The sequence below is a fragment of the Rhinoderma darwinii genome (assembly GCF_050947455.1).
Source record: "Rhinoderma darwinii isolate aRhiDar2 chromosome 5 unlocalized genomic scaffold, aRhiDar2.hap1 SUPER_5_unloc_33, whole genome shotgun sequence".
Classification (NCBI taxonomy): Eukaryota; Metazoa; Chordata; class Amphibia; order Anura; family Rhinodermatidae; genus Rhinoderma; species Rhinoderma darwinii.
This window is the reverse complement of record NW_027461791.1, coordinates 131856-157415: the sequence shown is the minus strand read 5'-3', so window position 1 is coordinate 157415 and position 25560 is coordinate 131856. Positions and strand designations below refer to the sequence as shown.

At 47.3% G+C, this 25560-nt stretch overlaps 14 non-coding genes across 14 annotated transcripts; all 14 read left to right on the top strand.

The window, feature by feature from the left end:
- The first annotated feature begins 420 nt into the window (after positions 1-420).
- Positions 421-611, top strand: LOC142690082 (U2 spliceosomal RNA). Its single transcript, XR_012858892.1, has one exon. It is a non-coding gene; the product is annotated as a U2 spliceosomal RNA (small nuclear RNA).
- Positions 612-1906: 1295 nt separating this feature from the next.
- On the top strand, positions 1907-2097 carry LOC142690081 (U2 spliceosomal RNA). The gene has a single exon (XR_012858891.1). It is a non-coding gene; the product is annotated as a U2 spliceosomal RNA (small nuclear RNA).
- Positions 2098-3397: 1300 nt separating this feature from the next.
- Positions 3398-3588, top strand: LOC142690080 (U2 spliceosomal RNA). Its single transcript, XR_012858890.1, has one exon. It is a non-coding gene; the product is annotated as a U2 spliceosomal RNA (small nuclear RNA).
- Positions 3589-4864: 1276 nt separating this feature from the next.
- On the top strand, positions 4865-5055 carry LOC142690079 (U2 spliceosomal RNA). The gene has a single exon (XR_012858889.1). It is a non-coding gene; the product is annotated as a U2 spliceosomal RNA (small nuclear RNA).
- Positions 5056-6355: 1300 nt separating this feature from the next.
- On the top strand, positions 6356-6546 carry LOC142690078 (U2 spliceosomal RNA). Its single transcript, XR_012858888.1, has one exon. It is a non-coding gene; the product is annotated as a U2 spliceosomal RNA (small nuclear RNA).
- A 1295-nt stretch (positions 6547-7841) lies between these two features.
- LOC142690345 (U2 spliceosomal RNA) lies at positions 7842-8032 on the top strand. The gene has a single exon (XR_012859130.1). It is a non-coding gene; the product is annotated as a U2 spliceosomal RNA (small nuclear RNA).
- A 1280-nt stretch (positions 8033-9312) lies between these two features.
- Positions 9313-9503, top strand: LOC142690077 (U2 spliceosomal RNA). Its single transcript, XR_012858887.1, has one exon. It is a non-coding gene; the product is annotated as a U2 spliceosomal RNA (small nuclear RNA).
- Positions 9504-10787: 1284 nt separating this feature from the next.
- LOC142690076 (U2 spliceosomal RNA) lies at positions 10788-10978 on the top strand. The gene has a single exon (XR_012858886.1). It is a non-coding gene; the product is annotated as a U2 spliceosomal RNA (small nuclear RNA).
- A 1141-nt stretch (positions 10979-12119) lies between these two features.
- Positions 12120-12310, top strand: LOC142690073 (U2 spliceosomal RNA). Its single transcript, XR_012858885.1, has one exon. It is a non-coding gene; the product is annotated as a U2 spliceosomal RNA (small nuclear RNA).
- Positions 12311-13606: 1296 nt separating this feature from the next.
- LOC142690072 (U2 spliceosomal RNA) lies at positions 13607-13797 on the top strand. Its single transcript, XR_012858884.1, has one exon. It is a non-coding gene; the product is annotated as a U2 spliceosomal RNA (small nuclear RNA).
- Positions 13798-15101: 1304 nt separating this feature from the next.
- LOC142690070 (U2 spliceosomal RNA) lies at positions 15102-15292 on the top strand. The gene has a single exon (XR_012858882.1). It is a non-coding gene; the product is annotated as a U2 spliceosomal RNA (small nuclear RNA).
- A 1288-nt stretch (positions 15293-16580) lies between these two features.
- Positions 16581-16771, top strand: LOC142690069 (U2 spliceosomal RNA). The gene has a single exon (XR_012858881.1). It is a non-coding gene; the product is annotated as a U2 spliceosomal RNA (small nuclear RNA).
- A 1308-nt stretch (positions 16772-18079) lies between these two features.
- Positions 18080-18270, top strand: LOC142690348 (U2 spliceosomal RNA). The gene has a single exon (XR_012859133.1). It is a non-coding gene; the product is annotated as a U2 spliceosomal RNA (small nuclear RNA).
- Positions 18271-19566: 1296 nt separating this feature from the next.
- Positions 19567-19757, top strand: LOC142690068 (U2 spliceosomal RNA). Its single transcript, XR_012858880.1, has one exon. It is a non-coding gene; the product is annotated as a U2 spliceosomal RNA (small nuclear RNA).
- Positions 19758-25560: the final 5803 nt, after the last annotated feature.

The window sequence follows — 25560 nt, the reverse complement described above, 5'->3', positions numbered from 1 at the left end:
CATCATAATGGGGCCTCAGAGATAAAAGCCTGGGCCCAGGCAGTGTTGGTCAGTGCTGCTCAGCAGGCAGCACTGGACTGGACTGGATTACAGCTGATACAAGGTGTGAAGGAACAAGGGGTGGCTGTGGGCATGCACTTGCTGCCGCTGCCAGTGTTTATCTGCATGGCAGCAGGGCATTTGGGCGTTGCCAGGAAGGCGTTTTTATGTAGATTCCTCCTCTTTCAGCACTGCATTGTGGTGCAAGCAAAAGAAGCAAATCCTGTCTGGCTTCCTCTCCGGCCTTTATTCACCTCCCGTGTAGCTGTGAGTGTGTGAGCCTGCAGGGCCCCATGGAATTGCCTAGAAGTAGGCTGAATCGCTGCAAGGGCTGAACAGCAGTATCGGGCAGGCTCGGGCAACGCGCGGCCCGTTCGGGTTATCGCTTCTCGGCCTTTTGGCTAAGATCAAGTGTAGTATCTGTTCTTATCAGTTTAATATCTGATACGTCCCCTATCTGGGGACCATATATTAAATGGATTTTTAGAACAGGGAGATGGAAATAGAGCTTGCTCTGTCCACTCCACGCATTGACCTGGTATTGCAGTATTTCCAGGACCGGTGCACCCTTTCCTTATGTGTTGACTAAAAGCAGATTCCAAAAGTGTTTTTTGTCTTTGCTATTGTTTCTGTCTTTCTGAAGGGATCTCCCCTTTTAATCCCATTATTTCAACACCTGTTGGACAATGCATGAGTGATAATGAGCTCATTGATTAAATGCAATTAATGAATAGATTGCCACCTCTTGTTGTGTGTCGTCTGTGTTTCTGTGTTTCCGGCATTTCACATTGGAACACCTCATTCACCTTCCTTGTCTTCTCTCCGCCCTCCCTTTTAGGTAAGTTAAAGAGCTGCACCTGAGCCAGCCACTGATTGATTGATTGATTGATTGATTGATTGATTGATTGATTGATTGATTGATTGATTGATGCAGCACAACAGTCAAATAGTGGAGTGGAGTAGGGAACAGCAAACAGCCAATAAAGCAGCCCGCCCGCTCGCCTGCCCGCCACAATGGACCTACCTGTGTACACTAGATGGATGTGATGGAATGTACTGTCGTCCCTACATTTCAAGAAGAAGTAAGAATTGCAGTTGCAACAAAGCCTTGCTTGCCTACAAAGAGAGCAGCAATTTGGATTTGTTACTATGTTACCTAGAAGAATAACAAACTGTGCAAGGATGGAGGTTGTAGGAGCAAGGAGAAGTTGTCTGTAAAGTTGGTGGATGCCTATTTTCCATTTTGCAGTCCCTTGTCTCCCTCTTGTGGCCTCCTGGAGGCAACTAGCTGTGCAAAAAAAAGACAGCCTGGCGGCCGGCTGTTGCAGTGTTGCCCTCTCAGGCAACACTGAGTGACTGACTGAGCCTCACCGTCTTATATAAAGTTCAGACGGAACTTTGCACGTGTCATAGTGGAGCCCTCAGGATTCCAGAGCCAGCTTTCTGACATCATAATGGGGCCTCAGAGATAAAAGCCTGGGCCCAGGCAGTGTTGGTCAGTGCTGCTCAGCAGGCAGCACTGGACTGGACTGGATTACAGCTGATACAAGGTGTGAAGGAACAAGGGGTGGCTGTGGGCATGCACTTGCTGCCGCTGCCAGTGTTTATCTGCATGGCAGCAGGGCATTTGGGCGTTGCCAGGAAGGCGTTTTTATGTAGATTCCTCCTCTTTCAGCACTGCATTGTGGTGCAAGCAAAAGAAGCAAATCCTGTCTGGCTTCCTCTCCGGCCTTTATTCACCTCCCGTGTAGCTGTGAGTGTGTGAGCCTGCAGGGCCCCATGGAATTGCCTAGAAGTAGGCTGAATCGCTGCAAGGGCTGAACAGCAGTATCGGGCAGGCTCGGGCAACGCGCGGCCCGTTCGGGTTATCGCTTCTCGGCCTTTTGGCTAAGATCAAGTGTAGTATCTGTTCTTATCAGTTTAATATCTGATACGTCCCCTATCTGGGGACCATATATTAAATGGATTTTTAGAACAGGGAGATGGAAATAGAGCTTGCTCTGTCCACTCCACGCATTGACCTGGTATTGCAGTATTTCCAGGACCGGTGCACCCTTTCCTTATGTGTTGACTAAAAGCAGATTCCAAAAGTGTTTTTTGTCTTTGCTATTGTTTCTGTCTTTCTGAAGGGATCTCCCCTTTTAATCCCATTATTTCAACACCTGTTGGACAATGCATGAGTGATAATGAGCTCATTGATTAAATGCAATTAATGAATAGATTGCCACCTCTTGTTGTGTGTCGTCTGTGTTTCTGTGTTTCCGGCATTTCACATTGGAACACCTCATTCACCTTCCTTGTCTTCTCTCCGCCCTCCCTTTTAGGTAAGTTAAAGAGCTGCACCTGAGCCAGCCACTGATTGATTGATTGATTGATTGATTGATTGATTGATTGATTGATTGATTGATTGATTGATTGATGCAGCACAACAGTCAAATAGTGGAGTGGAGTAGGGGAACAGCAAACAGCCAATAAAGCAGCCCGCCCGCTCGCCTGCCCGCCACAATGGACCTACCTGTGTACACTAGATGGATGTGATGGAATGTACTGTCGTCCCTACATTTCAAGAAGAAGTAAGAATTGCAGTTGCAACAAAGCCTTGCTTGCCTACAAAGAGAGCAGCAATTTGGATTTGTTACTATGTTACCTAGAAGAATAACAAACTGTGCAAGGATGGAGGTTGTAGGAGCAAGGAGAAGTTGTCTGTAAAGTTGGTGGATGCCTATTTTCCATTTTGCAGTCCCTTGTCTCCCTCTTGTGGCCTCCTGGAGGCAACTAGCTGTGCAAAAAAAAGACAGCCTGGCGGCCGGCTGTTGCAGTGTTGCCCTCTCAGGCAACACTGAGTGACTGACTGAGCCTCACCGTCTTATATAAAGTTCAGACGGAACTTTGCACGTGTCATAGTGGAGCCCTCAGGATTCCAGAGCCAGCTTTCTGACATCATAATGGGGCCTCAGAGATAAAAGCCTGGGCCCAGGCAGTGTTGGTCAGTGCTGCTCAGCAGGCAGCACTGGACTGGACTGGATTACAGCTGATACAAGGTGTGAAGGAACAAGGGGTGGCTGTGGGCATGCACTTGCTGCCGCTGCCAGTGTTTATCTGCATGGCAGCAGGGCATTTGGGCGTTGCCAGGAAGGCGTTTTTATGTAGATTCCTCCTCTTTCAGCACTGCATTGTGGTGCAAGCAAAAGAAGCAAATCCTGTCTGGCTTCCTCTCCGGCCTTTATTCACCTCCCGTGTAGCTGTGAGTGTGTGAGCCTGCAGGGCCCCATGGAATTGCCTAGAAGTAGGCTGAATCGCTGCAAGGGCTGAACAGCAGTATCGGGCAGGCTCGGGCAACGCGCGGCCCGTTCGGGTTATCGCTTCTCGGCCTTTTGGCTAAGATCAAGTGTAGTATCTGTTCTTATCAGTTTAATATCTGATACGTCCCCTATCTGGGGACCATATATTAAATGGATTTTTAGAACAGGGAGATGGAAATAGAGCTTGCTCTGTCCACTCCACGCATTGACCTGGTATTGCAGTATTTCCAGGACCGGTGCACCCTTTCCTTATGTGTTGACTAAAAGCAGATTCCAAAAGTGTTTTTTGTCTTTGCTATTGTTTCTGTCTTTCTGAAGGGATCTCCCCTTTTAATCCCATTATTTCAACACCTGTTGGACAATGCATGAGTGATAATGAGCTCATTGATTAAATGCAATTAATGAATAGATTGCCACCTCTTGTTGTGTGTCGTCTGTGTTTCTGTGTTTCCGGCATTTCACATTGGAACACCTCATTCACCTTCCTTGTCTTCTCTCCGCCCTCCCTTTTAGGTAAGTTAAAGAGCTGCACCTGAGCCAGCCACTGATTGATTGATTGATTGATTGATTGATTGATTGATTGATGCAGCACAACAGTCAAATAGTGGAGTGGAGTAGGGGAACAGCAAACAGCCAATAAAGCAGCCCGCCCGCTCGCCTGCCCGCCACAATGGACCTACCTGTGTACACTAGATGGATGTGATGGAATGTACTGTCGTCCCTACATTTCAAGAAGAAGTAAGAATTGCAGTTGCAACAAAGCCTTGCTTGCCTACAAAGAGAGCAGCAATTTGGATTTGTTACTATGTTACCTAGAAGAATAACAAACTGTGCAAGGATGGAGGTTGTAGGAGCAAGGAGAAGTTGTCTGTAAAGTTGGTGGATGCCTATTTTCCATTTTGCAGTCCCTTGTCTCCCTCTTGTGGCCTCCTGGAGGCAACTAGCTGTGCAAAAAAAAGACAGCCTGGCGGCCGGCTGTTGCAGTGTTGCCCTCTCAGGCAACACTGAGTGACTGACTGAGCCTCACCGTCTTATATAAAGTTCAGACGGAACTTTGCACGTGTCATAGTGGAGCCCTCAGGATTCCAGAGCCAGCTTTCTGACATCATAATGGGGCTTCAGAGATAAAAGCCTGGGCCCAGGCAGTGTTGGTCAGTGCTGCTCAGCAGGCAGCACTGGACTGGACTGGATTACAGCTGATACAAGGTGTGAAGGAACAAGGGGTGGCTGTGGGCATGCACTTGCTGCCGCTGCCAGTGTTTATCTGCATGGCAGCAGGGCATTTGGGCGTTGCCAGGAAGGCGTTTTTATGTAGATTCCTCCTCTTTCAGCACTGCATTGTGGTGCAAGCAAAAGAAGCAAATCCTGTCTGGCTTCCTCTCCGGCCTTTATTCACCTCCCGTGTAGCTGTGAGTGTGTGAGCCTGCAGGGCCCCATGGAATTGCCTAGAAGTAGGCTGAATCGCTGCAAGGGCTGAACAGCAGTATCGGGCAGGCTCGGGCAACGCGCGGCCCGTTCGGGTTATCGCTTCTCGGCCTTTTGGCTAAGATCAAGTGTAGTATCTGTTCTTATCAGTTTAATATCTGATACGTCCCCTATCTGGGGACCATATATTAAATGGATTTTTAGAACAGGGAGATGGAAATAGAGCTTGCTCTGTCCACTCCACGCATTGACCTGGTATTGCAGTATTTCCAGGACCGGTGCACCCTTTCCTTATGTGTTGACTAAAAGCAGATTCCAAAAGTGTTTTTTGTCTTTGCTATTGTTTCTGTCTTTCTGAAGGGATCTCCCCTTTTAATCCCATTATTTCAACACCTGTTGGACAATGCATGAGTGATAATGAGCTCATTGATTAAATGCAATTAATGAATAGATTGCCACCTCTTGTTGTGTGTCGTCTGTGTTTCTGTGTTTCCGGCATTTCACATTGGAACACCTCATTCACCTTCCTTGTCTTCTCTCCGCCCTCCCTTTTAGGTAAGTTAAAGAGCTGCACCTGAGCCAGCCACTGATTGATTGATTGATTGATTGATTGATTGATTGATTGATTGATTGATTGATTGATTGATTGATGCAGCACAACAGTCAAATAGTGGAGTGGAGTAGGGGAACAGCAAACAGCCAATAAAGCAGCCCGCCCGCTCGCCTGCCCGCCACAATGGACCTACCTGTGTACACTAGATGGATGTGATGGAATGTACTGTCGTCCCTACATTTCAAGAAGAAGTAAGAATTGCAGTTGCAACAAAGCCTTGCTTGCCTACAAAGAGAGCAGCAATTTGGATTTGTTACTATGTTACCTAGAAGAATAACAAACTGTGCAAGGATGGAGGTTGTAGGAGCAAGGAGAAGTTGTCTGTAAAGTTGGTGGATGCCTATTTTCCATTTTGCAGTCCCTTGTCTCCCTCTTGTGGCCTCCTGGAGGCAACTAGCTGTGCAAAAAAAAGACAGCCTGGCGGCCGGCTGTTGCAGTGTTGCCCTCTCAGGCAACACTGAGTGACTGACTGAGCCTCACCGTCTTATATAAAGTTCAGACGGAACTTTGCACGTGTCATAGTGGAGCCCTCAGGATTCCAGAGCCAGCTTTCTGACATCATAATGGGGCCTCAGAGATAAAAGCCTGGGCCCAGGCAGTGTTGGTCAGTGCTGCTCAGCAGGCAGCACTGGACTGGACTGGATTACAGCTGATACAAGGTGTGAAGGAACAAGGGGTGGCTGTGGGCATGCACTTGCTGCCGCTGCCAGTGTTTATCTGCATGGCAGCAGGGCATTTGGGCGTTGCCAGGAAGGCGTTTTTATGTAGATTCCTCCTCTTTCAGCACTGCATTGTGGTGCAAGCAAAAGAAGCAAATCCTGTCTGGCTTCCTCTCCGGCCTTTATTCACCTCCCGTGTAGCTGTGAGTGTGTGAGCCTGCAGGGCCCCATGGAATTGCCTAGAAGTAGGCTGAATCGCTGCAAGGGCTGAACAGCAGTATCGGGCAGGCTCGGGCAACGCGCGGCCCGTTCGGGTTATCGCTTCTCGGCCTTTTGGCTAAGATCAAGTGTAGTATCTGTTCTTATCAGTTTAATATCTGATACGTCCCCTATCTGGGGACCATATATTAAATGGATTTTTAGAACAGGGAGATGGAAATAGAGCTTGCTCTGTCCACTCCACGCATTGACCTGGTATTGCAGTATTTCCAGGACCGGTGCACCCTTTCCTTATGTGTTGACTAAAAGCAGATTCCAAAAGTGTTTTTTGTCTTTGCTATTGTTTCTGTCTTTCTGAAGGGATCTCCCTTTTAATCCCATTATTTCAACACCTGTTGGACAATGCATGAGTGATAATGAGCTCATTGATTAAATGCAATTAATGAATAGATTGCCACCTCTTGTTGTGTGTCGTCTGTGTTTCTGTGTTTCCGGCATTTCACATTGGAACACCTCATTCACCTTCCTTGTCTTCTCTCCGCCCTCCCTTTTAGGTAAGTTAAAGAGCTGCACCTGAGCCAGCCACTGATTGATTGATTGATTGATTGATTGATTGATTGATTGATTGATTGATTGATTGATTGATGCAGCACAACAGTCAAATAGTGGAGTGGAGTAGGGGAACAGCAAACAGCCAATAAAGCAGCCCGCCCGCTCGCCTGCCCGCCACAATGGACCTACCTGTGTACACTAGATGGATGTGATGGAATGTACTGTCGTCCCTACATTTCAAGAAGAAGTAAGAATTGCAGTTGCAACAAAGCCTTGCTTGCCTACAAAGAGAGCAGCAATTTGGATTTGTTACTATGTTACCTAGAAGAATAACAAACTGTGCAAGGATGGAGGTTGTAGGAGCAAGGAGAAGTTGTCTGTAAAGTTGGTGGATGCCTATTTTCCATTTTGCAGTCCCTTGTCTCCCTCTTGTGGCCTCCTGGAGGCAACTAGCTGTGCAAAAAAAAGACAGCCTGGCGGCCGGCTGTTGCAGTGTTGCCCTCTCAGGCAACACTGAGTGACTGACTGAGCCTCACCGTCTTATATAAAGTTCAGACGGAACTTTGCACGTGTCATAGTGGAGCCCTCAGGATTCCAGAGCCAGCTTTCTGACATCATAATGGGGCCTCAGAGATAAAAGCCTGGGCCCAGGCAGTGTTGGTCAGTGCTGCTCAGCAGGCAGCACTGGACTGGACTGGATTACAGCTGATACAAGGTGTGAAGGAACAAGGGGTGGCTGTGGGCATGCACTTGCTGCCGCTGCCAGTGTTTATCTGCATGGCAGCAGGGCATTTGGGCGTTGCCAGGAAGGCGTTTTTATGTAGATTCCTCCTCTTTCAGCACTGCATTGTGGTGCAAGCAAAAGAAGCAAATCCTGTCTGGCTTCCTCTCCGGCCTTTATTCACCTCCCGTGTAGCTCTGAGTGTGTGAGCCTGCAGGGCCCCATGGAATTGCCTAGAAGTAGGCTGAATCGCTGCAAGGGCTGAACAGCAGTATCGGGCAGGCTCGGGCAACGCGCGGCCCGTTCGGGTTATCGCTTCTCGGCCTTTTGGCTAAGATCAAGTGTAGTATCTGTTCTTATCAGTTTAATATCTGATACGTCCCCTATCTGGGGACCATATATTAAATGGATTTTTAGAACAGGGAGATGGAAATAGAGCTTGCTCTGTCCACTCCACGCATTGACCTGGTATTGCAGTATTTGCAGGACCGGTGCACCCTTTCCTTATGTGTTGACTAAAAGCAGATTCCAAAAGTGTTTTTTGTCTTTGCTATTGTTTCTGTCTTTCTGAAGGGATCTCCCCTTTTAATCCCATTATTTCAACACCTGTTGGACAATGCATGAGTGATAATGAGCTCATTGATTAAATGCAATTAATGAATAGATTGCCACCTCTTGTTGTGTGTCGTCTGTGTTTCTGTGTTTCCGGCATTTCACATTGGAACACCTCATTCACCTTCCTTGTCTTCTCTCCGCCCTCCCTTTTAGGTAAGTTAAAGAGCTGCACCTGAGCCAGCCACTGATTGATTGATTGATTGATTGATTGATTGATTGATTGATTGATGCAGCACAACAGTCAAATAGTGGAGTGGAGTAGGGGAACAGCAAACAGCCAATAAAGCAGCCCGCCCGCTCGCCTGCCCGCCACAATGGACCTACCTGTGTACACTAGATGGATGTGATGGAATGTACTGTCGTCCCTACATTTCAAGAAGAAGTAAGAATTGCAGTTGCAACAAAGCCTTGCTTGCCTACAAAGAGAGCAGCAATTTGGATTTGTTACTATGTTACCTAGAAGAATAACAAACTGTGCAAGGATGGAGGTTGTAGGAGCAAGGAGAAGTTGTCTGTAAAGTTGGTGGATGCCTATTTTCCATTTTGCAGTCCCTTGTCTCCCTCTTGTGGCCTCCTGGAGGCAACTAGCTGTGCAAAAAAAAGACAGCCTGGCGGCCGGCTGTTGCAGTGTTGCCCTCTCAGGCAACACTGAGTGACTGACTGAGCCTCACCGTCTTATATAAAGTTCAGACGGAACTTTGCACGTGTCATAGTGGAGCCCTCAGGATTCCAGAGCCAGCTTTCTGACATCATAATGGGGCCTCAGAGATAAAAGCCTGGGCCCAGGCAGTGTTGGTCAGTGCTGCTCAGCAGGCAGCACTGGACTGGACTGGATTACAGCTGATACAAGGTGTGAAGGAACAAGGGGTGGCTGTGGGCATGCACTTGCTGCCGCTGCCAGTGTTTATCTGCATGGCAGCAGGGCATTTGGGCGTTGCCAGGAAGGCGTTTTTATGTAGATTCCTCCTCTTTCAGCACTGCATTGTGGTGCAAGCAAAAGAAGCAAATCCTGTCTGGCTTCCTCTCCGGCCTTTATTCACCTCCCGTGTAGCTGTGAGTGTGTGAGCCTGCAGGGCCCCATGGAATTGCCTAGAAGTAGGCTGAATCGCTGCAAGGGCTGAACAGCAGTATCGGGCAGGCTCGGGCAACGCGCGGCCCGTTCGGGTTATCGCTTCTCGGCCTTTTGGCTAAGATCAAGTGTAGTATCTGTTCTTATCAGTTTAATATCTGATACGTCCCCTATCTGGGGACCATATATTAAATGGATTTTTAGAACAGGGAGATGGAAATAGAGCTTGCTCTGTCCACTCCACGCATTGACCTGGTATTGCAGTATTTCCAGGACCGGTGCACCCTTTCCTTATGTGTTGACTAAAAGCAGATTACAAAAGTGTTTTTTGTCTTTGCTATTGTTTCTGTCTTTCTGAAGGGATCTCCCCTTTTAATCCCATTATTTCAACACCTGTTGGACAATGCATGAGTGATAATGAGCTCATTGATTAAATGCAATTAATGAATAGATTGCCACCTCTTGTTGTGTGTCGTCTGTGTTTCTGTGTTTCCGGCATTTCACATTGGAACACCTCATTCACCTTCCTTGTCTTCTCTCCGCCCTCCCTTTTAGGTAAGTTAAAGAGCTGCACCTGAGCCAGCCACTGATTGATTGATTGATTGATTGATTGATTGATTGATTGATTGATTGATGCAGCACAACAGTCAAATAGTGGAGTGGAGTAGGGGAACAGCAAACAGCCAATAAAGCAGCCCGCCCGCTCGCCTGCCCGCCACAATGGACCTACCTGTGTACACTAGATGGATGTGATGGAATGTACTGTCGTCCCTACATTTCAAGAAGAAGTAAGAATTGCAGTTGCAACAAAGCCTTGCTTGCCTACAAAGAGAGCAGCAATTTGGATTTGTTACTATGTTACCTAGAAGAATAACAAACTGTGCAAGGATGGAGGTTGTAGGAGCAAGGAGAAGTTGTCTGTAAAGTTGGTGGATGCCTATTTTCCATTTTGCAGTCCCTTGTCTCCCTCTTGTGGCCTCCTGGAGGCAACTAGCTGTGCAAAAAAAAGACAGCCTGGCGGCCGGCTGTTGCAGTGTTGCCCTCTCAGGCAACACTGAGTGACTGACTGAGCCTCACCGTCTTATATAAAGTTCAGACGGAACTTTGCACGTGTCATAGTGGAGCCCTCAGGATTCCAGAGCCAGCTTTCTGACATCATAATGGGGCCTCAGAGATAAAAGCCTGGGCCCAGGCAGTGTTGGTCAGTGCTGCTCAGCAGGCAGCACTGGACTGGACTGGATTACAGCTGATACAAGGTGTGAAGGAACAAGGGGTGGCTGTGGGCATGCACTTGCTGCCGCTGCCAGTGTTTATCTGCATGGCAGCAGGGCATTTGGGCGTTGCCAGGAAGGCGTTTTTATGTAGATTCCTCCTCTTTCAGCACTGCATTGTGGTGCAAGCAAAAGAAGCAAATCCTGTCTGGCTTCCTCTCCGGCCTTTATTCACCTCCCGTGTAGCTGTGAGTGTGTGAGCCTGCAGGGCCCCATGGAATTGCCTAGAAGTAGGCTGAATCGCTGCAAGGGCTGAACAGCAGTATCGGGCAGGCTCGGGCAACGCGCGGCCCGTTCGGGTTATCGCTTCTCGGCCTTTTGGCTAAGATCAAGTGTAGTATCTGTTCTTATCAGTTTAATATCTGATACGTCCCCTATCTGGGGACCATATATTAAATGGATTTTTAGAACAGGGAGATGGAAATAGAGCTTGCTCTGTCCACTCCACGCATTGACCTGGTATTGCAGTATTTCCAGGACCGGTGCACCCTTTCCTTATGTGTTGACTAAAAGCAGATTCCAAAAGTGTTTTTTGTCTTTGCTATTGTTTCTGTCTTTCTGAAGGGATCTCCCCTTTTAATCCCATTATTTCAACACCTGTTGGACAATGCATGAGTGATAATGAGCTCATTGATTAAATGCAATTAATGAATAGATTGCCACCTCTTGTTGTGTGTCGTCTGTGTTTCTGTGTTTCCGGCATTTCACATTGGAACACCTCATTCACCTTCCTTGTCTTCTCTCCGCCCTCCCTTTTAGGTAAGTTAAAGAGCTGCACCTGAGCCAGCCACTGATTGATTGATTGATTGATTGATTGATTGTACTGTCGTCCCTACATTTCAAGAAGAAGTAAGAATTGCAGTTGCAACAAAGCCTTGCTTGCCTACAAAGAGAGCAGCAATTTGGATTTGTTACTATGTTACCTAGAAGAATAACAAACTGTGCAAGGATGGAGGTTGTAGGAGCAAGGAGAAGTTGTCTGTAAAGTTGGTGGATGCCTATTTTCCATTTTGCAGTCCCTTGTCTCCCTCTTGTGGCCTCCTGGAGGCAACTAGCTGTGCAAAAAAAAGACAGCCTGGCGGCCGGCTGTTGCAGTGTTGCCCTCTCAGGCAACACTGAGTGACTGACTGAGCCTCACCGTCTTATATAAAGTTCAGACGGAACTTTGCACGTGTCATAGTGGAGCCCTCAGGATTCCAGAGCCAGCTTTCTGACATCATAATGGGGCCTCAGAGATAAAAGCCTGGGCCCAGGCAGTGTTGGTCAGTGCTGCTCAGCAGGCAGCACTGGACTGGACTGGATTACAGCTGATACAAGGTGTGAAGGAACAAGGGGTGGCTGTGGGCATGCACTTGCTGCCGCTGCCAGTGTTTATCTGCATGGCAGCAGGGCATTTGGGCGTTGCCAGGAAGGCGTTTTTATGTAGATTCCTCCTCTTTCAGCACTGCATTGTGGTGCAAGCAAAAGAAGCAAATCCTGTCTGGCTTCCTCTCCGGCCTTTATTCACCTCCCGTGTAGCTGTGAGTGTGTGAGCCTGCAGGGCCCCATGGAATTGCCTAGAAGTAGGCTGAATCGCTGCAAGGGCTGAACAGCAGTATCGGGCAGGCTCGGGCAACGCGCGGCCCGTTCGGGTTATCGCTTCTCGGCCTTTTGGCTAAGATCAAGTGTAGTATCTGTTCTTATCAGTTTAATATCTGATACGTCCCCTATCTGGGGACCATATATTAAATGGATTTTTAGAACAGGGAGATGGAAATAGAGCTTGCTCTGTCCACTCCACGCATTGACCTGGTATTGCAGTATTTCCAGGACCGGTGCACCCTTTCCTTATGTGTTGACTAAAAGCAGATTCCAAAAGTGTTTTTTGTCTTTGCTATTGTTTCTGTCTTTCTGAAGGGATCTCCCCTTTTAATCCCATTATTTCAACACCTGTTGGACAATGCATGAGTGATAATGAGCTCATTGATTAAATGCAATTAATGAATAGATTGCCACCTCTTGTTGTGTGTCGTCTGTGTTTCTGTGTTTCCGGCATTTCACATTGGAACACCTCATTCACCTTCCTTGTCTTCTCTCCGCCCTCCCTTTTAGGTAAGTTAAAGAGCTGCACCTGAGCCAGCCACTGATTGATTGATTGATTGATTGATTGATTGATTGATTGATTGATTGATTGATTGATTGATGCAGCACAACAGTCAAATAGTGGAGTGGAGTAGGGGAACAGCAAACAGCCAATAAAGCAGCCCGCCCGCTCGCCTGCCCGCCACAATGGACCTACCTGTGTACACTAGATGGATGTGATGGAATGTACTGTCGTCCCTACATTTCAAGAAGAAGTAAGAATTGCAGTTGCAACAAAGCCTTGCTTGCCTACAAAGAGAGCAGCAATTTGGATTTGTTACTATGTTACCTAGAAGAATAACAAACTGTGCAAGGATGGAGGTTGTAGGAGCAAGGAGAAGTTGTCTGTAAAGTTGGTGGATGCCTATTTTCCATTTTGCAGTCCCTTGTCTCCCTCTTGTGGCCTCCTGGAGGCAACTAGCTGTGCAAAAAAAAGACAGCCTGGCGGCCGGCTGTTGCAGTGTTGCCCTCTCAGGCAACACTGAGTGACTGACTGAGCCTCACCGTCTTATATAAAGTTCAGACGGAACTTTGCACGTGTCATAGTGGAGCCCTCAGGATTCCAGAGCCAGCTTTCTGACATCATAATGGGGCCTCAGAGATAAAAGCCTGGGCCCAAGCAGTGTTGGTCAGTGCTGCTCAGCAGGCAGCACTGGACTGGACTGGATTACAGCTGATACAAGGTGTGAAGGAACAAGGGGTGGCTGTGGGCATGCACTTGCTGCCGCTGCCAGTGTTTATCTGCATGGCAGCAGGGCATTTGGGCGTTGCCAGGAAGGCGTTTTTATGTAGATTCCTCCTCTTTCAGCACTGCATTGTGGTGCAAGCAAAAGAAGCAAATCCTGTCTGGCTTCCTCTCCGGCCTTTATTCACCTCCCGTGTAGCTGTGAGTGTGTGAGCCTGCAGGGCCCCATGGAATTGCCTAGAAGTAGGCTGAATCGCTGCAAGGGCTGAACAGCAGTATCGGGCAGGCTCGGGCAACGCGCGGCCCGTTCGGGTTATCGCTTCTCGGCCTTTTGGCTAAGATCAAGTGTAGTATCTGTTCTTATCAGTTTAATATCTGATACGTCCCCTATCTGGGGACCATATATTAAATGGATTTTTAGAACAGGGAGATGGAAATAGAGCTTGCTCTGTCCACTCCACGCATTGACCTGGTATTGCAGTATTTCCAGGACCGGTGCACCCTTTCCTTATGTGTTGACTAAAAGCAGATTCCAAAAGTGTTTTTTGTCTTTGCTATTGTTTCTGTCTTTCTGAAGGGATCTCCCCTTTTAATCCCATTATTTCAACACCTGTTGGACAATGCATGAGTGATAATGAGCTCATTGATTAAATGCAATTAATGAATAGATTGCCACCTCTTGTTGTGTGTCGTCTGTGTTTCTGTGTTTCCGGCATTTCACATTGGAACACCTCATTCACCTTCCTTGTCTTCTCTCCGCCCTCCCTTTTAGGTAAGTTAAAGAGCTGCACCTGAGCCAGCCACTGATTGATTGATTGATTGATTGATTGATTGATTGATTGATTGATTGATTGATTGATTGATTGATTGATGCAGCACAACAGTCAAATAGTGGAGTGGAGTAGGGGAACAGCAAACAGCCAATAAAGCAGCCCGCCCGCTCGCCTGCCCGCCACAATGGACCTACCTGTGTACACTAGATGGATGTGATGGAATGTACTGTCGTCCCTACATTTCAAGAAGAAGTAAGAATTGCAGTTGCAACAAAGCCTTGCTTGCCTACAAAGAGAGCAGCAATTTGGATTTGTTACTATGTTACCTAGAAGAATAACAAACTGTGCAAGGATGGAGGTTGTAGGAGCAAGGAGAAGTTGTCTGTAAAGTTGGTGGATGCCTATTTTCCATTTTGCAGTCCCTTGTCTCCCTCTTGTGGCCTCCTGGAGGCAACTAGCTGTGCAAAAAAAAGACAGCCTGGCGGCCGGCTGTTGCAGTGTTGCCCTCTCAGGCAACACTGAGTGACTGACTGAGCCTCACCGTCTTATATAAAGTTCAGACGGAACTTTGCACGTGTCATAGTGGAGCCCTCAGGATTCCAGAGCCAGCTTTCTGACATCATAATGGGGCCTCAGAGATAAAAGCCTGGGCCCAGGCAGTGTTGGTCAGTGCTGCTCAGCAGGCAGCACTGGACTGGACTGGATTACAGCTGATACAAGGTGTGAAGGAACAAGGGGTGGCTGTGGGCATGCACTTGCTGCCGCTGCCAGTGTTTATCTGCATGGCAGCAGGGCATTTGGGCGTTGCCAGGAAGGCGTTTTTATGTAGATTCCTCCTCTTTCAGCACTGCATTGTGGTGCAAGCAAAAGAAGCAAATCCTGTCTGGCTTCCTCTCCGGCCTTTATTCACCTCCCGTGTAGCTGTGAGTGTGTGAGCCTGCAGGGCCCCATGGAATTGCCTAGAAGTAGGCTGAATCGCTGCAAGGGCTGAACAGCAGTATCGGGCAGGCTCGGGCAACGCGCGGCCCGTTCGGGTTATCGCTTCTCGGCCTTTTGGCTAAGATCAAGTGTAGTATCTGTTCTTATCAGTTTAATATCTGATACGTCCCCTATCTGGGGACCATATATTAAATGGATTTTTAGAACAGGGAGATGGAAATAGAGCTTGCTCTGTCCACTCCACGCATTGACCTGGTATTGCAGTATTTCCAGGACCGGTGCACCCTTTCCTTATGTGTTGACTAAAAGCAGATTCCAAAAGTGTTTTTTGTCTTTGCTATTGTTTCTGTCTTTCTGAAGGGATCTCCCCTTTTAATCCCATTATTTCAACACCTGTTGGACAATGCATGAGTGATAATGAGCTCATTGATTAAATGCAATTAATGAATAGATTGCCACCTCTTGTTGTGTGTCGTCTGTGTTTCTGTGTTTCCGGCATTTCACATTGGAACACCTCATTCACCTTCCTTGTCTTCTCTCCGCCCTCCCTTTTAGGTAAGTTAAAGAGCTGCACCTGAGCCAGCCACTGATTGATTGATTGATTGATTGATTGATTGATTGATTGATTGATTGATTGATGCAGCACAACAGTCAAATAGTGGAGTGGAGTAGGGGAACAGCAAACAGCCAATAAAGCAGCCCGCCCGCTCGCCTGCCCGCCACAATGGACCTACCTGTGTACACTAGATGGATGTGATGGAATGTACTGTCGTCCCTACATTTCAAGAAGAAGTAAGAATTGCAGTTGCAACAAAGCCTTGCTTGCCTACAAAGAGAGCAGCAATTTGGATTTGTTACTATGTTACCTAGAAGAATAACAAACTGTGCAAGGATGGAGGTTGTAGGAGCAAGGAGAAGTTGTCTGTAAAGTTGGTGGATGCCTATTTTCCATTTTGCAGTCCCTTGTCTCCCTCTTGTGGCCTCCTGGAGGCAACTAGCTGTGCAAAAAAAAGACAGCCTGGCGGCCGGCTGTTGCAGTGTTGCCCTCTCAGGCAACACTGAGTGACTGACTGAGCCTCACCGTCTTATATAAAGTTCAGACGGAACTTTGCACGTGTCATAGTGGAGCCCTCAGGATTCCAGAGCCAGCTTTCTGACATCATAATGGGGCCTCAGAGATAAAAGCCTGGGCCCAAGCAGTGTTGGTCAGTGCTGCTCAGCAGGCAGCACTGGACTGGACTGGATTACAGCTGATACAAGGTGTGAAGGAACAAGGGGTGGCTGTGGGCATGCACTTGCTGCCGCTGCCAGTGTTTATCTGCATGGCAGCAGGGCATTTGGGCGTTGCCAGGAAGGCGTTTTTATGTAGATTCCTCCTCTTTCAGCACTGCATTGTGGTGCAAGCAAAAGAAGCAAATCCTGTCTGGCTTCCTCTCCGGCCTTTATTCACCTCCCGTGTAGCTGTGAGTGTGTGAGCCTGCAGGGCCCCATGGAATTGCCTAGAAGTAGGCTGAATCGCTGCAAGGGCTGAACAGCAGTATCGGGCAGGCTCGGGCAACGCGCGGCCCGTTCGGGTTATCGCTTCTCGGCCTTTTGGCTAAGATCAAGTGTAGTATCTGTTCTTATCAGTTTAATATCTGATACGTCCCCTATCTGGGGACCATATATTAAATGGATTTTTAGAACAGGGAGATGGAAATAGAGCTTGCTCTGTCCACTCCACGCATTGACCTGGTATTGCAGTATTTCCAGGACCGGTGCACCCTTTCCTTATGTGTTGACTAAAAGCAGATTCCAAAAGTGTTTTTTGTCTTTGCTATTGTTTCTGTCTTTCTGAAGGGATCTCCCCTTTTAATCCCATTATTTCAACACCTGTTGGACAATGCATGAGTGATAATGAGCTCATTGATTAAATGCAATTAATGAATAGATTGCCACCTCTTGTTGTGTGTCGTCTGTGTTTCTGTGTTTCCGGCATTTCACATTGGAACACCTCATTCACCTTCCTTGTCTTCTCTCCGCCCTCCCTTTTAGGTAAGTTAAAGAGCTGCACCTGAGCCAGCCACTGATTGATTGATTGATTGATTGATTGATTGATTGATTGATTGATTGATTGATTGATTGATTGATTGATTGATGCAGCACAACAGTCAAATAGTGGAGTGGAGTAGGGGAACAGCAAACAGCCAATAAAGCAGCCCGCCCGCTCGCCTGCCCGCCACAATGGACCTACCTGTGTACACTAGATGGATGTGATGGAATGTACTGTCGTCCCTACATTTCAAGAAGAAGTAAGAATTGCAGTTGCAACAAAGCCTTGCTTGCCTACAAAGAGAGCAGCAATTTGGATTTGTTACTATGTTACCTAGAAGAATAACAAACTGTGCAAGGATGGAGGTTGTAGGAGCAAGGAGAAGTTGTCTGTAAAGTTGGTGGATGCCTATTTTCCATTTTGCAGTCCCTTGTCTCCCTCTTGTGGCCTCCTGGAGGCAACTAGCTGTGCAAAAAAAAGACAGCCTGGCGGCCGGCTGTTGCAGTGTTGCCCTCTCAGGCAACACTGAGTGACTGACTGAGCCTCACCGTCTTATATAAAGTTCAGACGGAACTTTGCACGTGTCATAGTGGAGCCCTCAGGATTCCAGAGCCAGCTTTCTGACATCATAATGGGGCCTCAGAGATAAAAGCCTGGGCCCAGGCAGTGTTGGTCAGTGCTGCTCAGCAGGCAGCACTGGACTGGACTGGATTACAGCTGATACAAGGTGTGAAGGAACAAGGGGTGGCTGTGGGCATGCACTTGCTGCCGCTGCCAGTGTTTATCTGCATGGCAGCAGGGCATTTGGGCGTTGCCAGGAAGGCGTTTTTATGTAGATTCCTCCTCTTTCAGCACTGCATTGTGGTGCAAGCAAAAGAAGCAAATCCTGTCTGGCTTCCTCTCCGGCCTTTATTCACCTCCCGTGTAGCTGTGAGTGTGTGAGCCTGCAGGGCCCCATGGAATTGCCTAGAAGTAGGCTGAATCGCTGCAAGGGCTGAACAGCAGTATCGGGCAGGCTCGGGCAACGCGCGGCCCGTTCGGGTTATCGCTTCTCGGCCTTTTGGCTAAGATCAAGTGTAGTATCTGTTCTTATCAGTTTAATATCTGATACGTCCCCTATCTGGCGACCATATATTAAATGGATTTTTAGAACAGGGAGATGGAAATAGAGCTTGCTCTGTCCACTCCACGCATTGACCTGGTATTGCAGTATTTCCAGGACCGGTGCACCCTTTCCTTATGTGTTGACTAAAAGCAGATTCCAAAAGTGTTTTTTGTCTTTGCTATTGTTTCTGTCTTTCTGAAGGGATCTCCCCTTTTAATCCCATTATTTCAACACCTGTTGGACAATGCATGAGTGATAATGAGCTCATTGATTAAATGCAATTAATGAATAGATTGCCACCTCTTGTTGTGTGTCGTCTGTGTTTCTGTGTTTCCGGCATTTCACATTGGAACACCTCATTCACCTTCCTTGTCTTCTCTCCGCCCTCCCTTTTAGGTAAGTTAAAGAGCTGCACCTGAGCCAGCCACTGATTGATTGATTGATTGATTGATTGATTGATTGATTGATTGATTGATTGATTGATTGATGCAGCACAACAGTCAAATAGTGGAGTGGAGTAGGGGAACAGCAAACAGCCAATAAAGCAGCCCGCCCGCTCGCCTGCCCGCCACAATGGACCTACCTGTGTACACTAGATGGATGTGATGGAATGTACTGTCGTCCCTACATTTCAAGAAGAAGTAAGAATTGCAGTTGCAACAAAGCCTTGCTTGCCTACAAAGAGAGCAGCAATTTGGATTTGTTACTATGTTACCTAGAAGAATAACAAACTGTGCAAGGATGGAGGTTGTAGGAGCAAGGAGAAGTTGTCTGTAAAGTTGGTGGATGCCTATTTTCCATTTTGCAGTCCCTTGTCTCCCTCTTGTGGCCTCCTGGAGGCAACTAGCTGTGCAAAAAAAAGACAGCCTGGCGGCCGGCTGTTGCAGTGTTGCCCTCTCAGGCAACACTGAGTGACTGACTGAGCCTCACCGTCTTATATAAAGTTCAGACGGAACTTTGCACGTGTCATAGTGGAGCCCTCAGGATTCCAGAGCCAGCTTTCTGACATCATAATGGGGCCTCAGAGATAAAAGCCTGGGCCCAGGCAGTGTTGGTCAGTGCTGCTCAGCAGGCAGCACTGGACTGGACTGGATTACAGCTGATACAAGGTGTGAAGGAACAAGGGGTGGCTGTGGGCATGCACTTGCTGCCGCTGCCAGTGTTTATCTGCATGGCAGCAGGGCATTTGGGCATTGCCAGGAAGGCGTTTTTATGTAGATTCCTCCTCTTTCAGCACTGCATTGTGGTGCAAGCAAAAGAAGCAAATCCTGTCTGGCTTCCTCTCCGGCCTTTATTCACCTCCCGTGTAGCTGTGAGTGTGTGAGCCTGCAGGGCCCCATGGAATTGCCTAGAAGTAGGCTGAATCGCTGCAAGGGCTGAACAGCAGTATCGGGCAGGCTCGGGCAACGCGCGGCCCGTTCGGGTTATCGCTTCTCGGCCTTTTGGCTAAGATCAAGTGTAGTATCTGTTCTTATCAGTTTAATATCTGATACGTCCCCTATCTGGGGACCATATATTAAATGGATTTTTAGAACAGGGAGATGGAAATAGAGCTTGCTCTGTCCACTCCACGCATTGACCTGGTATTGCAGTATTTCCAGGACCGGTGCACCCTTTCCTTATGTGTTGACTAAAAGCAGATTCCAAAAGTGTTTTTTGTCTTTGCTATTGTTTCTGTCTTTCTGAAGGGATCTCCCCTTTTAATCCCATTATTTCAACACCTGTTGGACAATGCATGAGTGATAATGAGCTCATTGATTAAATGCAATTAATGAATAGATTGCCACCTCTTGTTGTGTGTCGTCTGTGTTTCTGTGTTTCCGGCATTTCACATTGGAACACCTCATTCACCTTCCTTGTCTTCTCTCCGCCCTCCCTTTTAGGTAAGTTAAAGAGCTGCACCTGAGCCAGCCACTGATTGATTGATTGATTGATTGATTGATTGATTGATTGATTGATTGATGCAGCACAACAGTCAAATAGTGGAGTGGAGTAGGGGAACAGCAAACAGCCAATAAAGCAGCCCGCCCGCTCGCCTGCCCGCCACAATGGACCTACCTGTGTACACTAGATGGATGTGATGGAATGTACTGTCGTCCCTACATTTCAAGAAGAAGTAAGAATTGCAGTTGCAACAAAGCCTTGCTTGCCTACAAAGAGAGCAGCAATTTGGATTTGTTACTATGTTACCTAGAAGAATAACAAACTGTGCAAGGATGGAGGTTGTAGGAGCAAGGAGAAGTTGTCTGTAAAGTTGGTGGATGCCTATTTTCCATTTTGCAGTCCCTTGTCTCCCTCTTGTGGCCTCCTGGAGGCAACTAGCTGTGCAAAAAAAAGACAGCCTGGCGGCCGGCTGTTGCAGTGTTGCCCTCTCAGGCAACACTGAGTGACTGACTGAGCCTCACCGTCTTATATAAAGTTCAGACGGAACTTTGCACGTGTCATAGTGGAGCCCTCAGGATTCCAGAGCCAGCTTTCTGACATCATAATGGGGCCTCAGAGATAAAAGCCTGGGCCCAGGCAGTGTTGGTCAGTGCTGCTCAGCAGGCAGCACTGGACTGGACTGGATTACAGCTGATACAAGGTGTGAAGGAACAAGGGGTGGCTGTGGGCATGCACTTGCTGCCGCTGCCAGTGTTTATCTGCATGGCAGCAGGGCATTTGGGCGTTGCCAGGAAGGCGTTTTTATGTAGATTCCTCCTCTTTCAGCACTGCATTGTGGTGCAAGCAAAAGAAGCAAATCCTGTCTGGCTTCCTCTCCGGCCTTTATTCACCTCCCGTGTAGCTGTGAGTGTGTGAGCCTGCAGGGCCCCATGGAATTGCCTAGAAGTAGGCTGAATCGCTGCAAGGGCTGAACAGCAGTATCGGGCAGGCTCGGGCAACGCGCGGCCCGTTCGGGTTATCGCTTCTCGGCCTTTTGGCTAAGACCAAGTGTATTTATACAGGAGGTTTTTAGTCAGAAGGTGCTCAGGTACCCTCTCTCTCGGCCTCGGGGGATCGTCCAGGTTCGCCTGGACTTCACCCCCGTGCTGCTATTTGGGAGAGAGGCTTAGTCCTGAGCAACGAGTTGCGATCCCCCCAGCCCCTTGGTCTCTGTACGTCAAGGGGCGCAGCGAAAGCTGCGCGGTTCGACCTGGCCACGCTAATGGCAGGCGAACCCGATGCGGTGCCGGTGTACGCCCGGCTGCGAAACTCTGCTAGAGTCATCTTGGCAGAGGGTGGAGGCGGTCCACGAGGTGTCAAGTTCCTCGTATACGAAATCCTCGAGAAGTTGCTGGCGGTCCGCAAGCATGAAATTTTGGCGATCCAGGATTACCCAAGGCGTGGAGTTTTTGACATAACTTTTGTTGGAGAAGGTATCCTCCGTGATGCTATGGACAAAGCTGAGAGGGAAAAAGTTCAACTCACGTCTTTGGGAGTCCAGGTAATAGAGCATGCTTTTGAGGTAACCAAACTCGTGGTGATTAAGATGTATTCCCCATATGTGAAGGACCAGGAAGTGGCAGCATTCTTAGCTGCCTACTTCAAGAACATCAAGCTTATGGGGAGAGTTATGAACGAGTGCGGTGTGTGGACCGTCAAGTGGAAGTACTTAGTGACTTTGATAAAGGACCCCTCCACCCAAAATACGAGACTCCCACCGGCTCGTTTTAAAATTGGAACAGTGAATGGCGACCTCTACTTCTCGGGGATGCCAAACTTCTGCAGGGCCTGCGGTACCTATGGGCATACCAGTTACAACTGCGATGTCACCTGCAGAAACTGCGGAAGCAAAGAGCACACAATAAGAGAATGCATAGGAGAAAAAAAATGTAACTTTTGTCAGAAAACTGGTCATCTGTATTTTTCTTGCCCCTATAGGTACCGAGGCGAAGAAGATGAGCAACCCGGAGCGCCCCCACGTGCTCCACCAGCGGACCAAACCCGTCCCCAGGGAGAGGAACAGACCAGCCACACGAAAGAGGAGAGAGGTACCTGGGCTTCAAAGGTGCGAGGGACTGGAGCCAAAACAGGTACCTCGCAGCCAGCAACCTTGGAGGATAAAGGGGAGCCCAGTGCGAAGGAAAAGCGGCAGACTAAGCGGAAGGCGGAAAAGGAGCAGGCCGGAAAAACTGAGGCATCCCAGAAGGCTGGTTGCTCAGGGGGTGCCGGGCCTGCTCCAAGCCCTGGGTCTCTGGCATCCTCGTCGGATGAAGAGGACGAGGTGCCGGTGGGTCCCCGTAAAAAAGGGAGGCAAGCCAGAGTCAGTAGGGGGGAGACAGGGGAGGAGCAGATGGACACAACGGTGAAAAACGATGCGGCTCCTCCTAGAACCCCCTCCTCGCCGCGACTGGTGAGGAGGGCGGGCACTGTTCCCCCCGTGGAAACTGACACCCCACCTTGTGCGCAACCTCCCCCTCCAGAAGGGCCTGCATGGTCCCAGGGGGGAGGTGCGAGCCCCCTAGGGGACCCACCCGACCTAGACGGTCAACCGTTTGAGACCCAGGGAGATCCGAATGAGTTTGGGCTCCCCGTACGCAGAAGTTTGGTTGCTGGCGTTACCCTCAGCGAAGGTAGTTCCTCTCCTTCGTTCTCCCTCCTGACAAATGATTCGGACGGGGGCGGGTATCTGAGCCCAAGTGAGATATTTGGTATTGCTGGTGGAGAAAATGTGTGATTTTAAAATACCGCTACTATTTATTATTTTAAAATCAAATACGCATTCAAAACTCCACAATGTCTGAACTAAAGGGAATATCCCTCAACGTGAGGGGCGCCAAGTCTAAAGTAAGAAGGGTTGCTCTCTTCAATTTTTTATCTTGCCTGGCAGCCTCTGTTTTTTTCCTGCAGGAGTGCGGTATTCCCCATACGATGAAGTACACCAAATATAAAGAAGATTGGAAATATGGTCCATCCGTCTGGTCTGGATCAAACGAGTCCAGATCAGCAGGGGTCGCCATTCTATTTAAGGGAAACGTTTTAATTGATTTTATTCAAGAAATCTTACCAGGACGTATTTTATTGGTTAAGGCTTTTATTGACGGTGTGAAATGGCAGTTTTTAAATTTTTATGGCTCACCTGATAAAAATGAGAGGGCAGAAATGCTAGAAGTTTTACCTCTTTTTATTAACACAACTGAGCCTTTTATCCTCGCAGGTGATTTTAACTGTATCCTGAGAGGGGAACGCCGGCTTACAAGTGCTACAAGCAGAAATTACGATAAGACCTCTGGACTGCTCAAAAATATGGTGAGCGATTTTAATTTAAAAGATGTTTACAAAGAATGTAACAGGAGCAGTCCAGAGGAAGCCGGCGTTACCTGGAGCAACGCCACCTGTAGCTCCAGGATAGATTTTATATTTTGTAATGAGAACTTACTGCCTTTTAAATGTGAAGTTTTAACCAACGTGTTTTCAGATCATAGGCTTTTATCTTTTTATGTGAAGCGTGATCTTAATAATCTTATTTGTAAGAAGTCCTGGAAGATGAATGTTTCCCTTTTAGATGATCCACAGGTTTTAACCGATTTTATTGAATTTTACAAGAAAAGCAGGCGGGTGAGAGATACCAGAGCTCCCATCAGTGCATGGTGGGAGAAGATGAAAAGTAAAATAAAAGATTTTTTTATTAAAAAGAGTGTGGTAAAAGCCAAAATAAAATATGCTGTTTTTAATACACTAAACACCCGTCTGCAGACCCTGTACAAAATGCGAGACAATGAAATAGAAGTGGAAGCCGACATCACCGACCTTAAAAAGGAGATAGCCCAGTGCCTGGAGCAGAAAGGTAAAGAAATAATCTTTCGTTCAAAAATTCAAAACATAGAGGAGAACGAGACCTGCTCCAGGTACTTTTTTAAAAAAATCAACAATAAAAGGGCTGTCATCAAAAATATTGAAGGTGTGTCGGATGTACAGGGTCTTTTAAGTAAAGTTCATGAGTTTTATACTGACCTTTTTAATGTTAAGACTGTGGATCGTGATTTTATGCGTGACTCACTGAAGGAGATTACCACTGTTTTAGACCCTGTCTCCCAGAATTTTTTATTGCAGGACCTGACGGAGCAGGAGATTTTAGAAACAGTTAAAAGTTTTAAAGCAGGTAAAGTTCCTGGTCCGGACGGTATACCCAGTGAGTTTTATGTAAAATTTTATGATCTTTTAAAAGAAGATTTGTTTTTACTATACGCAGAAGTTTTTAAATCCAAGATGCTGCCTAAGTCCTGGCAGAAGGGTGAGGTCTCCCTATTATACAAGACGGGTGACATCGCAGTTTTAAAGAACTGGAGACCAATAACCCTTCTAAACAGCGACTACAAGATCATGGCTAAATTATGTGCGAACCGGATGAAAGCCATAATACCCCACATAATACATTCCAACCAAGTATGTGGGGTGCCAGGCCGCAGCATCTGGGACAATCTTAACCTTATTAAAGATGTGATTGAGGACACGAGGTCTAAGAAGAATAATTTAGCAATTTTATCAATAGACTTTGAAAAAGCTTTTGACCGTGTCTCTCACTTTTATTTGTTTAAGGTTTTAGAGCGTATGGGTATACCTGAAGGATTTTTATTATCCATCAAAGCCTTTTATAAAAATTGTACAAGTAAGATTTTAGTAAATGGTTTTAAGACACAGGACGTATTTTTAAACTCTGGGGTGAAGCAGGGGTGTCCCTTGTCCCCACTGCTTTTTATATGTGCGTTAGAGCCTCTATTATGCGCAATTCGCCGAGACAAGTTGATACGTGGAGTCCCCCTACCAGGGGGAGGCGGCATAGAGGCTAAAGCAGTGGGGTACATGGATGATGTAGCGGTATTATGCAGGGACACCCGGTCGCTTCAGAGAGCCCTCAAGCAGATAGAGTTTTATTGCTGTGCTTCCAGTTTTAAGATAAACTTTAGCAAGAGTAGTATTTTAAGCATAGGAAGCATGGTTTTTAGTGACATACCAGTTCCTGTGTCGGATAATATTAAAATTTTAGGGGTCTCCTTCAGTGAGTACGACAATGGTTTTATCAGTTGGGACATGGTGGCGCAGAAAGTAAACAAGAAGATATGTATGTGGAATATGAGGAAGCTTACTATGGAGGGAAAAATTTTAATTATTAAAATGGTCATTTTACCCCTGCTTTTATATCTGAGTATGGTTTTCCCTCCTCCCACGGTTTTACTGAGAAAAATAACCAAAGCTTGTTTTACTTTCTTTTGGAGTTCCAGAATGGAGAAATTAAAGAGAGGAATCGTGATGAAGTCCAAACCAAAGGGTGGCAAAGACTTTCCAGATTTTAATAGGTTTCTTTTACTAAAATTTTTTAGCTTCTGTTTTAATTCCCTTTTTAAAGAGCACTATTGGTCGTTTTATTTACGTTATAATACAGGGTTTTTTATGCGAAGGTGTGGGTGGTTCCAGATTATTTTAACCTCACCTTATGCTT